This window comes from Myotis brandtii, unplaced genomic scaffold (genome assembly GCF_000412655.1).
Source record: "Myotis brandtii unplaced genomic scaffold, ASM41265v1 scaffold18, whole genome shotgun sequence".
In the NCBI taxonomy this organism is placed as follows: Eukaryota; Metazoa; Chordata; class Mammalia; order Chiroptera; family Vespertilionidae; genus Myotis; species Myotis brandtii.
In genome coordinates, this window is record NW_005356674.1 from 3,672,952 (window position 1) to 3,685,374 (window position 12,423).

At 46.3% G+C, this 12,423-nt stretch overlaps 1 protein-coding gene across 1 annotated transcript in view; it reads right to left on the bottom strand.

The window, feature by feature from the left end:
- EPHB1 (EPH receptor B1) overlaps positions 1-12,423 on the bottom strand; it is a 362,205-nt gene that overhangs the window by 16,846 nt on the left and 332,936 nt on the right. The window lies entirely within an intron of this gene.

Below are 12,423 nucleotides of genomic sequence, written 5' to 3' on the forward strand. Positions count from 1 at the left end.
AAGAAGAAGAGGAGGCGGAGGAGGAGGAGGAGGAGGAGATGATGAGAGAGGACTCCATGTGAGAACTGACCAATATGTGTGTCAGAGAGTGAGAGACAGGGAGAAAACTTGACTGTGTAGGTCTATGAGTAAAAGAAAGTTATGGCTGCCTGGCCGGCATGGCTCAGTGGTTGAGTGTTGACTTATGAACCAGGAGGTCACGGTTTGATTCCCGGTCAGGGCACATGCCCAGGTTGTGGACTTGATCCCCAGTGTGAGGTGTGCAGGAGGCAGCTGATCAACGATTCTCTCTCATCATTTATGTTTCTATCTCTCCCTCTCCCTTCCTCTCTGAAATCAATAAAAAAATATTAAAAAAACAGTTATGGCTTATCTTGTGTGCATATGTTTGTGTCAGAGAGAGGGGGCGAGGGGATGACAGAGATGTTCTGATGAATTTCAAAGAGCCTATTTGGGAGTCCGAAGGTGTCCTCTCTGCCAAGTCTGGAGCAGACCCCAGGGGTTGCCAGTGACAGCTGTTGAACTGCTCTCTCTCGCATGCAAAGTGGCCATGCTAGGCCCACTGGCAGGGAGCCTCAGCCCTCCTGCCACCTCGGGCCGCTGGGCCTCACTGAACACAGAGCTGGGCCTGTCACTGCCACCCCCCATCCCAGCAGGTGGCAGAGCCTTCGAGAAGAGCCTCCCCAGACAGGCAGGTGACAGCTTGTCATGACCAGCTCTCCCACTCAGCCAGGAGAGCAGGGGATGCTGACCTCTGAGGCAGAACCAACGGAAGGCCAAAGTCAGGGGACAGGTGCTTTCCTTCGTGGGAATTTAAACTTTCCTCCCAGCTTTCAAACATTCTATCACCAGCCTCCTCTTCTGATGCTTAGAGGTAATTATGGTGATGACTATTTAACCTGCCTTCAATTATGTGAAAGGATATCTATTAATTTAAAGGATGGTGACCAGCCCCATGGAGGGGACTAGAAGAGAAGGAGGTGGGATGGTATTGCAGCAGGCAGGGTTTCTGCAGGCGAGGAGGGTCCTCCTGCTAGAAGTGACATCTGGACCAGAAGGCCTAAGGCCGACACATTCACCTGACTGCAAAGTGCTCCAAGAGTCCTGGCTCTCACCAGGGCAGGCATGAGGAAGGGGCACAGAGGAGTGGTTTGCACTGTTGGATGGGAAGGAACATGAGGAAAGAATTCGTGAGGGGTGAGCAACAGGGGAGGCTCCCTGGGAAGGAATCTGTATCCACATGGGCAGGGAGGGGCTTCTCCAGGCACCAGAGGACTCCCTTCCCCAGGATGCTGAGGAAGGGAGTCCTCTGGTCTGCATTTGGCAGGGACGAGGTGTCCCTAAGTCTGAGGCATGGGGGTGGGAGAAGGGGGGAGGAGGGAGAAGAACCTCTCCATCATCAGGGCTCTGAGTTCCAAATGACCTCATATACTGAACTTCCACACACAGCTTGGCATTGAATGGTTGTGCAACTGAAAAATTCTCTGAAAGTTTCAAATCCACTGCTTCAGAATAATCATGCCTTAACTGAGGTATAAGACAAACTATAAAGATTGTGTGTGTGTGTAATTTGATAAACAAAGTGAAGTCTGGTAGCAGATTAATTCTAATACAGCCATCTTAAGGTTTACTTCCTGATAATCCGCACCCACCCCTGCCTGCAGTGATGCCAACAGGTGGAGGCACTTTAGTCCCTCAGCCTCAGCCAGCCTGCAACAAGCATCCTTGCAGCACCCACTCTGCCCAGCATCTTGATGGGGATATGGCAGTGATGAGACTCAGCCAATGCCACCCACCCAGCTCACTGTCTTGCCACAGTGAGATTACACAGGCACAGTTTATAGCTTTGGTTCTAGAACCCACCCAATTGTGGCGTTTTCCAGGCCAAAGTCTAAACAAAGGACAGATTCCCCTGGCTAGTTACTTACCCTAGAGATGCCCAAAAGGGTAACACTTCTGTGAGTCTGGGCATTGCTACAGTACTCTTCTCTGCCATCCTGTGTGAGACAAAGTCTCAGTGGGCATATTACATGAGTCCAGACCTCCATGCATACTGAGTATGGTGCTCATGGAGTTGTTCATATATTAGATCATGCTGCATGAGGCATCCCCTTGAAGTGATAGGTTTATGACTGAGAGCATCATGCAATGGTTCTGGATTTCATAATGCCCACTCTCTATTAGGTTTATAATATATAAAAAATGTTGGGATGACTGTAAAGATCTAACATGATATGTACATAAACCACCCATATATTATCATTAAATAAGAATGTATGGATTGGATTCTGTCTCCCAAAAAGATATGTTCAAATTCTAACCTCCTATACCAGTGAATATGACCTTATTTGGAAATTTGGCCTTTGAAGATATAATTAAATAAGATGAGGTCATACTGGATTAGAGTGTGCCCTAAGTCCAATGACTGGCATCCATGTAAGAAGGCTAGGGGAAGACAAAGAGACACCTAGTAGAGAATGATATGCAGAGACGGGGGCAGAGATTAGCACAATGCATCTAAAAGCCAAAGAATGCCAAAGATTGACAACAACCACCAGAAACTAGGAGAGAGGCATGGAATAGCTTCTTCCTGAGAGCCTTAGGAGAGAGCATCACCCAGCCAACACCATGATTTTGTACTCCTAGCCTCCAGAACTGTGAGAGAAGAAATTCCTGTTGTTTAAAACCACTCAACTTGTTATAGCAGTGCTGGGAAACTAACACAATGAGTATATACAACTTTATCAGCCACTAGTTAAATTCCCAGGTGGCAGATCCACCACGAACTACTATTAGAGGGCAGTGGGATTCGGGAGTGAGGGACACCTTGAACATTTAGGTCAAAACCCAGCAGATAAACCACAGAGGCCTCTGTAGTATTTCCAAAGTGCTGTCGATCAGACCCCGGCCAGTCTACGCCATAAAGGACTGCCCTTCACCCAGCAGTGTGAGTGCTGTGGGGTGAGGACTGAAGGGGCAGCGCCAAGGCACTGCCACTGATGTGGTATGAGGACAGCAGTGGGAAGGCAGCTCTGATACTGCTGCTGGAGGAGCCACCATCGCTCCTCCTCGCTGGAGAGGCATGGCGTGCCTGAGGGAGAATCCTACCAGCCACGTCCCAGACCAGGTGGCCACTCCAAGCCTGGGTGGCTGGAGGCAGTGTCAATACCCCTCTTCTGGGCATCCCCAGAAAGCCTCACCTGGCGGTTCTCAAGCTTTGCCCATTGGAATCACACTGGGGAAGTTAATTTATTCAGACTCTCTGAGAGCCATGCTCACACATTGGTTGGTTTTAACAAGCTTCAGGGAATCCTAATGTGCAGTCATTAGTCACGACCACTGGCCGGGAGCCGCGGTGTTCAGGTTTGAGTGTGCACCAGAACCTCCCTGAAGGCTTGTTAAAACACACATCACAGGGCCATAACCCAGACTTTGGAATTTACCAGTTCTGGGATAGGGCTTGGGAATTTACATTTCCAACCATTTCCAAGTATGGTTCCCAAACATGGAGAACCACTGGCACAAATCAACCCCTACGGTAAGTAACGTATAAGTAACCCATCGATCAACAAGCATAAGTTGTAGATTGAGTGAGGTCTCATCTTGAATACCAACTCTGGTCATTGTTAGTGGCTGGGTTAAGGAGGATTCTGAGGCTCCCTCTGAGCTCAGCAAGCAAGAGTGCCATGACTGATGAGTGATGTCTACCCAGAGTAAGGGATGGGAGGTGGTATATATGGCAAATATTTGCCAACACTGAACTAAAAAGCTCAAAAGATCTCCAAATGACAGAAAAAAAGGCAGTGACAGGCTTTTTTGGTTTCCATCAAGCATATCTGTGGCCCCAGGGAAATGGAGGGAGAGCTGAAGTTCACATCACAGAGCAAGCACCCTCTGGATGGGCCCTGGGACTCTCCGCTTGGAGCAGGACCACCCTGGCAGCGAGGGTGGCCAGGCTTGGTGAGGCATCTGCCCGCTCGCTCGTGAGAGGGGCTCTGCTTTGTCCTCTGTGAACAGGTCAGATACAGATGGCCCTGACCTCAGGGGGACCCATGGGACACGCCCTCCTCCTGTTCCCCAGTCCTGTCCACTGCCCTGGACTGAGACGTCCGCCGTGGCTCTAAGTGTTAAATTAAGAAGGCATTTTAGAATGAATGTCTCTATTTAAAAGCACTCTGAAAATACACTGACCCTTTTCCCCCAACCTAATCAGCAAAGTGATTTTTCCAGATAAGGCCCGTATCAGCCAAGAAGGAAAAGAAGTTTCAGCCTAAAAGGTTATCTTTCTCCGAATGCTACCAGCTTCTAACAGCCAGTGGAAATGGCTTCTGGCTGCTGAATCGCTACTGAGTCTAGATAATAAAGAGGCTGTTCCTCGCTCCCCAGGATGCCAGGAATTTGCATGAAAACAGTCTCTCCGTTTTCTGAAAGAGTTCATCTGGCCCTGCTGCTCCTTTCTTTCCAGGAGCCACAATCTTGATGGTGACACTGTAATTTATTACCATGCTAAGGATTATGATGCAACATACAGAGTTAAAACCTGAGGTGGGGAACAGGCAAGCAGGAACAGGTGAGCTTGTGGAGAGGATGGTCTTATTTGTCATGCAAATGGCACACAGAACAGAAAAGGGCTGGGAGAAGAGACAACCCCACAAGACACACTGCATTGGCTGCCGACAAAATTGTTTCTAAATAGAATGTTTTTCAAAGCTTTTTCCCCCCTTGAAGCATTAGCTGCTCCTCCGAAATGAATGGCACAATGTATTTTGTACTAGTAATAAAATATGTGATTTGAATAACTACAAATGTAGAGATTTACAGTCGGTGGGGTCCTTGCTGCCTTTCCCCTGAGCTTTGTGGGCACCGAAACCCTTCTGTGAGATGCTGGGAAAGGTAATTGCAGCCCAAACATCATTTTCCAGCAGCTAGAGAAAGGCCTATTTGGACATAAATTAACTAAAAATATGCGATGATAGTGTGTGTTTCATGTGTGAAGAACAGAAAGGCCACTTGGTGACGTTTCCCAGCTGGGGACAAAAAAACACACAAAACAAAAGCCCTGTTCCACCCGAACAGACGTTGTTTCTCTGTGCTACACTGTCAAGGCAAACAGCTGTCTTTTACTACTCACCCCCAAATAGCCTCTGGAGGCTGCGATGTGGGCTTTATTATTATTATTTTATCACACAGCACGTCTCGAGTTTGTAATTGTTTATAATTAAAAAGAAAGGATGGAGAGACAAGGGCTAAATAATTCACTGGCTGCCTTCATTCATTTGGCGAGGAGGCAGTGGGGAGGCTCTCTGGGCCAGGCCCAGGTGAATGAAAGGAAACCGAACAATACCGCTTCTGCCCTGAGCGGGGCACTGTTCAGGGAATCTCACAGTGAATCAGCTCAGGGATGGTTCAAGCTTGGCCTTTCCTTGTGCCACCCCCACAGCCTGAGCCTCCTATGGGTCCTCCTGAAAAGTCAGCCCCAGGAGAGAGCAGCTGGATGAACTGGTCCAGTGGGCTTTAGTCTCTGCAATCTGCCTACAGAGGGAGCCGGTACCCATCAAAGACCTGGTGGACAAGCATGTGCCTGCTCTGCTGCTGAAACAAAAACTCCCCATTGCCGCCCTGGCTGGTGTGGCTCAGTTGGCTGGAGCATCGTTCTGTATACTAAAAGGTTGTGGGTTCGATTCTTGGGATTCTCAGTCAGGGCACATACCTAGGTTTCAGGTTAAATCCCCCATCGGGGTGCGTGAGGAAGGCAACCAATCAATATTCTCACTCATGTGGATGTTTCTCTCTCTTTCCTCCCCCTCTTCCTTCTCCTCCTCCTCCTCTCTCTAAAATTAATAATAAGCATATCCTTGGGTAAGGACTAAAAACAAAACAAGACAAAACAACAAAACTCCCCACTTTCTATGGAGAGGTGTGTGTGTTGGGGGGAGCCTTTAGGCCCTTTGGATGACAAGGTTGGCAGGGAGGACCAGGGAACGGGGCGGGCAGGGTTGAAGAGGAGGCTAGCAGGTCACCCTCCTGTCTACCCTTCCCTTCCTGGGCCGTGTCCAGTGTGTATTCATTGCTTTTCTGAACGTGTCAGGAAATGTGCTTTCTCCTGGAGACCCTCATCCCTCCTGCTTCACTGCTGTCCGCCCCTAGCCCTAGGCCACCCCAAGAGACCACAGTCCTCTCCTTTTTCAGCCTGTGAGCCCTGGGTCTCCCACTTGTCCCCATGTCTCTGTCAATAGGCCATGACAGCCCACCCACCTTCGCCCCGTGTGTCTCCCATGAACCTCAGGCTCCCAGAGCTCTGAGGTAGGGCCACGCCTCCCACGGCAATGTGGCTGGCAGGGGATCCCGACAGTGAGCGGCGAGAGGTGGGGGCTGCTGGGGCAGGTGGATTCTGTCTGCGGATGGAGGCTGGCCTCTTGGAGACCTCTGTCCCGCTCTGTGGGGTTTATTCCATTGTCCTTATTGAGTTTCCCTGTCTCTTCATGTGATGTAAGCATCTGACAGACTGTCGTGGCAACCCATTTTAATAGGTACAGCAGTAGGTAGATTCCTCATTCACAGTGTAATTTTTGATGCCTTACCGATGTTCACTAGCCACACCTCCAGTCTCTCTTCCTGCCCGACCCTCCAACAGCTATTTAAAAATAATCATTCACATTAAATAGCTCAAGTTCTTCTGGCCTCCTGAACTGCACCCCCTTCTTGGCACTGTTTCTCCCTTGAACAATCTGGGCAGTTATATCCAAGTCACTTAAACACTCTGTCTTACTGTCTCCACCTGCCAATAGGGATAATAATGCTTAATTATCTCAGAGGGCGGATGAGGAGCTGTTAGCTAACGCTGGCGGAGCAAGATGTGAGAGTGAGTGAGCGAGGCTGCTCCACCTGCCTCTGGCATGAGCCCTGTTCTCTGGGTGCCTGTGGCTTGAGGGATGGCCAGGGAGATCCAGAGAGAGCCCCAAAGACCATCGGGGGTGGAGGGTCAGCTCCTTTCCTGGTACTTTCCCCACCAGATTACCTAAAGCACCTATTCTGAGGTTCGTTTTACAGATGCTGGAAGCTGGGGAAGAGAGGAGAGTGGCCACGGGTCCACATCTTGTAAAAGGTGAAGGGGCAATTGGCACCAGGTCCTTCCATTCCAAACCCTATGCTGCCTGTTCCCCATAGGGGGTAACAGGAAAGAAGAAGGAAAGAAAACTGGTGATGTGTGTCCCTGTGTATGGAGGGCAGGTGGCATCTTTTCTCTCCCAAAGGAGAAAAAACACTTGGCTTCTGTTTCACTTTTACAGAGCACGAAGCTCCAAACTCTCAGGCCAGGGTCCCATTCCACCCCTGCCGTCATCACCCCCAGACTGTCCACATCCCAGTGAGTTTTAGGGTACAAAAAGCCACCTGAGTCTGCTACATTTTTTGTGTGGGGGGCATTTATTGTGAGAGAAGAATATGAAGGTGTGCCTGAAGGTGAAATGAGAAAAAACATTCATTGGTTTCTTGTTAAAATAAAGCATCAACAAGCACAGTGTACATGAAGGAGTAAGTGAAGAAGACCGATGCTACTTTGTATGTGTGTGTGGTGGGGGTGATGAGGAGTGTAAATTGGCAAAAAGTTTGGGGAAATAAACTTACTCTCCCCCAATTTAAAACATGTAATTCTTAACATCACCACAAGGGGCAGATGAATAACAGGTGCCTCCAGATGTGATCCCCTGAGAAGGGCAGTCATTTATGCAATGTCCAGTTCATATCCTGGGTCTGATCATGAGGAGAGATCATACAAACCCAAAATGAGAAAGGTTCTATTAAAAAAAGGGACAGTATTCTTTAAAATTGTTATTAGGATAAAACAAACAAAACGGCTGTAGAAATGTCCTAAATTAAATGGGACTAAATTAACGTGACAGTGAAACACAATATCTGATCCTAGAGTAGATCTGTACTAGAAGGAAGAAGTGCTAAAAAGGACATTTTGGGATCAATTAGAATAGAGACAGAAGATTAGAGAAACTATTTTATCCCTCTTAAATCACTGACAATGATAGCTATACTGTAGTTATGCAAGAGAATATCCCTATTCTTAGGACACACAGAAACACACAGAGTATATGGGGATAGAGGTCTGTGATGTATGCAACACACCTTCCAAGAATTTAGAAAAAGAATACTGGGGCTGGAGGGAACAGGCAAATAATAAAGAAATGGGGTAAAATAACAATAGGTAAAGAATCTGGGAAAATGTTATATGGATGTTATTTGTATTATTCTTATTCTTGAAATTTTTCTTTGTTTGAAAATATTTTTAAACATTGAAATGTGCAAATCCTTTGATTCAGCAAATTCTCAGATTTCTTTTACAGAAATATCTATCCATGTGTACAGAAACATCTCTATATAAGAATATTCACTGAAGCACTGTTTGAAATAATACATCAGAAGCACCTAGATGGCCATCCCCAAAGAGCTTGTTAAATAGTTTCTACAGTTCATTTGTGCAAAGGATGCCTGAGAAAGAGCCTGAGAAAACCTACAGGCAGAAACAAAAGGTCTCCAATGGCATGAGGTAAGGTACTGAGAGGGGAAAAAGTCATTTTCGTGGTACATCATTAAGTAACAGAGCAAGTCGATGAACAGATCAGTATGAGAACAGATCAGTATGAGACCATAAAAATTATATAAAAACAAAACACACGCACAATACACAATAAAGTTGGGAAGGAAACCTATGAAACTATTAATGTTAGTGACGTCTGGGATTTGGGTAGGCGGAGTATGTTTCATTTCTTACATTAAACACACTTTCATATTTTGATATCAAATATATGCTTGATGTGTAGCAAATGAGCATTATATAGTATGAGACCATAAAAATTATATAAAAACAAAACACACGCACAATACACAATAAAGTTGGGAAGGAAACCTATGAAACTATTAATGTTAGTGACGTCTGGGATTTGGGTAGGCGGAGTATGTTTCATTTCTTACATTAAACACACTTTCATATTTTGATATCAAATATATGCTTGATGTGTAGCAAATGAGCATTGCTTTTATCAATAAAACCATAATATTTTTTTACATGTAGCATTCTAGAAACTTCTTTAGATCCCTTTCTTCAGATGGGCTGACCCTTCAGGTTGGACCAATAAGCCCCTCTCTCCTTGCCTGCTCTGGGATCAGGTGTTATGGAGGGAATGGGAGGTTATGATGGCCACAGTCTGGTGAGTGGGACTGGTGACAACAGTCATTAAGAGCCACAGGGAAAGGGTCAGGTCTGGGTTGGAAGAACAGAAACTGAGGGTCTCTTCCTCCCGCTGCGGAGAACCCGGCTGCCTTGGATGGTGATAGTGCTTCCTGGGTACAGGGGCTCCTGCTCCATTCTACACCGACTGCTCTCTTCCTCGGTATCTCAGATCTCCAGGAACATGTTTGTCACGCATTAATTAATTTCTTTCTCACTCCGCACACAGTTACTGAGCGGCACATGGAGGCTCAGGGATACTGTGATACAATGGAAGCCAAGCCAGCTGCAGGGCTGGGTAAGAACATGAGGAGGTGGCAGAGGCTTTGCAGAGCATCTGAGCAGGCTGGGGGAGGGCGCGGCCGTGAAACCAGGGTGATGAGAGCACGGTGGAGGCTGGGTCACGGGCCCAGATGCCTGTGGTTGTTCCCAACCTCTCTTGCTTCTGGCCTAGGATTCTATTTGCCTGCCTAGTTCTGCACAACAGAACCCTGTCTTGGGGTGTGCTGGGAGACCTGACTTCATTTAGACTTTAGCCAATGCTGCTTGCATCTTATTTTTCCTTTCCCCATGGGTATATTTTCTGACCTACTTTGGGATGTATACATTTTGTTATTTCTTAGAAAACCAACTCCTGGAGTTACTCCCACATTCCCAGCCCTAACTTTCCTCCAACCTGGTGGGTCTAGATCCCTGGTCCTTGCCTCCCTGCCTGGTCGCTCTTGGGCCCATGGGACCCAGGGATGGATTACTATATGGGTGTCTCAAAGGCAGCCAGATTCTTAACAGTGGGAGAAAGAGACCCCTCAGTGTCTGCTCCTCTAACCCTGGACTTGAGACTTTTCCAGTGGCTCTTAGTGGCTGTTATCACCAGTCCTACTCACTAGATTTGGGACCTTCCTAATCTTGCCACAGCCTTGAAACTCTGCCTAGAACTGTGGGGCCTGTGTTTCAGAATTTTCTGGAAACATCTCCTGCTGCAGTCCAAAGACTCTCTCTTTTCAGAGGGTCCAGACCCCATTTCATCTGGGACTGGTAAACTATAAGTCCCCCCCCCCTCCTTCCAAAAAGAAAAAACAACAACCCACAATTCCCATTTCTACCAGTCATGACTTCCCAACGCCTGGGAACCCATATCCACTGTTTCCTGGGAACCCAAAAGGCTCAGGAGATAATCCTTAATCACAAGTCAAGAGATGCCCCGAGTTCTTGAGATCTGTAACCTCTGCACATGGTAAGCCAGCTGGCTTGTTGATCCTGGAGTTTCTATCTCCTACAGGAACATTTCAGTACAGTGGGGGCTTGACTTACGAGTTTAATTCGTTCAAGACCGAGCTCGTTAAGAAGCTCGTTAACTCAAGTTACTCTGTCAACTCAATGCAAAAAAATCAGCCAAGAGATAGCTGGTATCTCAAAAAACTCATTAGTTGGGACACTCGTAAGTCAAGGCCCCACTGTATATCCCAAGATCTATAGGACTTTCACCTTTCTGGCCTCTCCAGGTTGTATTTTACTCCCTGTGCCCAAGGACAGGTGAGATGAGGAAGGTGGAGGACAGGGCATCCTAGCTCTGAGCAGAACAGGCATGAGGGAAGACAAGCAGAAATTTAAAAACTCGCATATCTGTGGGGCAGAAAGGAGCTTGTCTGCTTTCCCCTCGTCATGCTCTCCTCTCCCCTTCAGGTAAATTACAGACTGTTTAACTCACAGGTGTGGGAAGAGTAGATAGTGATGGAATGAGACCAGATCTGAAGAGCCATAGCCTAATACAGGGAATGGCAACCTTGGAACAGATGAGAAACTTAATGTTTTTTGTCCAAAGGTCATTCCAAAACATCCCGGGTAAAAATCAAAGAGAATGTGATCTTTAGAATGTTATTAGGTTGAGTTTCCAAGCAGGACAAAGAAACAGTTTATTGGGTTACAGAACCATCTGAAATATCCCCTTGTCAATGACAAGTGTTGACACAGTGGCTGGAGTTGGAAAACATCATCTTGCAGCCATGATAATACAGACCAGTTCAGACAAGTCATTGATGGCTGCTAAAACTAGGGGGAAATTTTTGATGAAGAGCAGGGTATTACATGGCCTATTTTCCCACAGACTGCTTATCAGTTGTAAGAGAAAAAGATATGTAATATGTACCGTATGTAACTATACACTGAAGAAGTGGACAAAACCTTGACCAGGTGATCAAAATTAATAACACTAATGAGGGGCAGATGGATCTCACGTGTCTTGAGATATGACATCCTAGGCAAGACACACCATCACTGATGTAGGATTATGGCCAAGAATGTAGAACCTGAATCTAATTATAAGGAATACCAGAAAAGCCCCCCAAAAGGAATGTTCTATTAATAAAGAAGGTGACTATATTCTTTAAAAATGTCAATATCATAAAAGACAAAGAAAGACAGTGGAAATGTTCCAGATTGAAGGAGACTGAGGAGACATGACAACTAAATGTAATACCTGATCCTATCCAGCAGGTCCTGGATTTTTAATTTCAACAAAATTAAAAATCATATCCATTAAAAAAAATTTTAATCCAAATAAAAAAGGGTTCTTGAAAAATCTCCTTTTCAATTGATTAGGTAACTCAAGAAGTCCTCCAACCAAACAATAGCATTGTTCTTAAAGAGAAGCCAGTGAGGAGCCCACAGACATTCCTATCATGCAGACCTTTGGAGCTCCTAAAATGTAACAACATTTCCCTGGAATCTTTTTTAAAGACCAATATTGGGCAAGCTTTGTACAATCTCTTATAGGTCTAGAAAAACTATGATTGTGGACGGAAATATTGACACATAAAATGACCTTCTGTCACTGCATTTGGTGGCCCATACTTTTCAAATACTGCACTTGACATGGCAAAACCTTGTTTGGAAAGAAACCTTGGGAAAAACTCAATATTTAAAACAGAGGAGAGGCTGTGGTTGAAGCAGGGTGGTGGCCTGAAGCCCAGTGAGGTACCCCCATCACCCTAGCAGTGCCCCTGACCCAATTCCTATTAACTCCAGGATATGGAGAGCAGAGCACCTACAAGGAGTGCTCACATACTAGAGACTCACATATGAGGGCTGAACCCACACTTTTTTCTTTTCCTTGAGTCACATATATGTTCTGACATGATTGTTGTACTATATAATATGTGTGTGTGTGTGTGTGTGTATGTATGTGT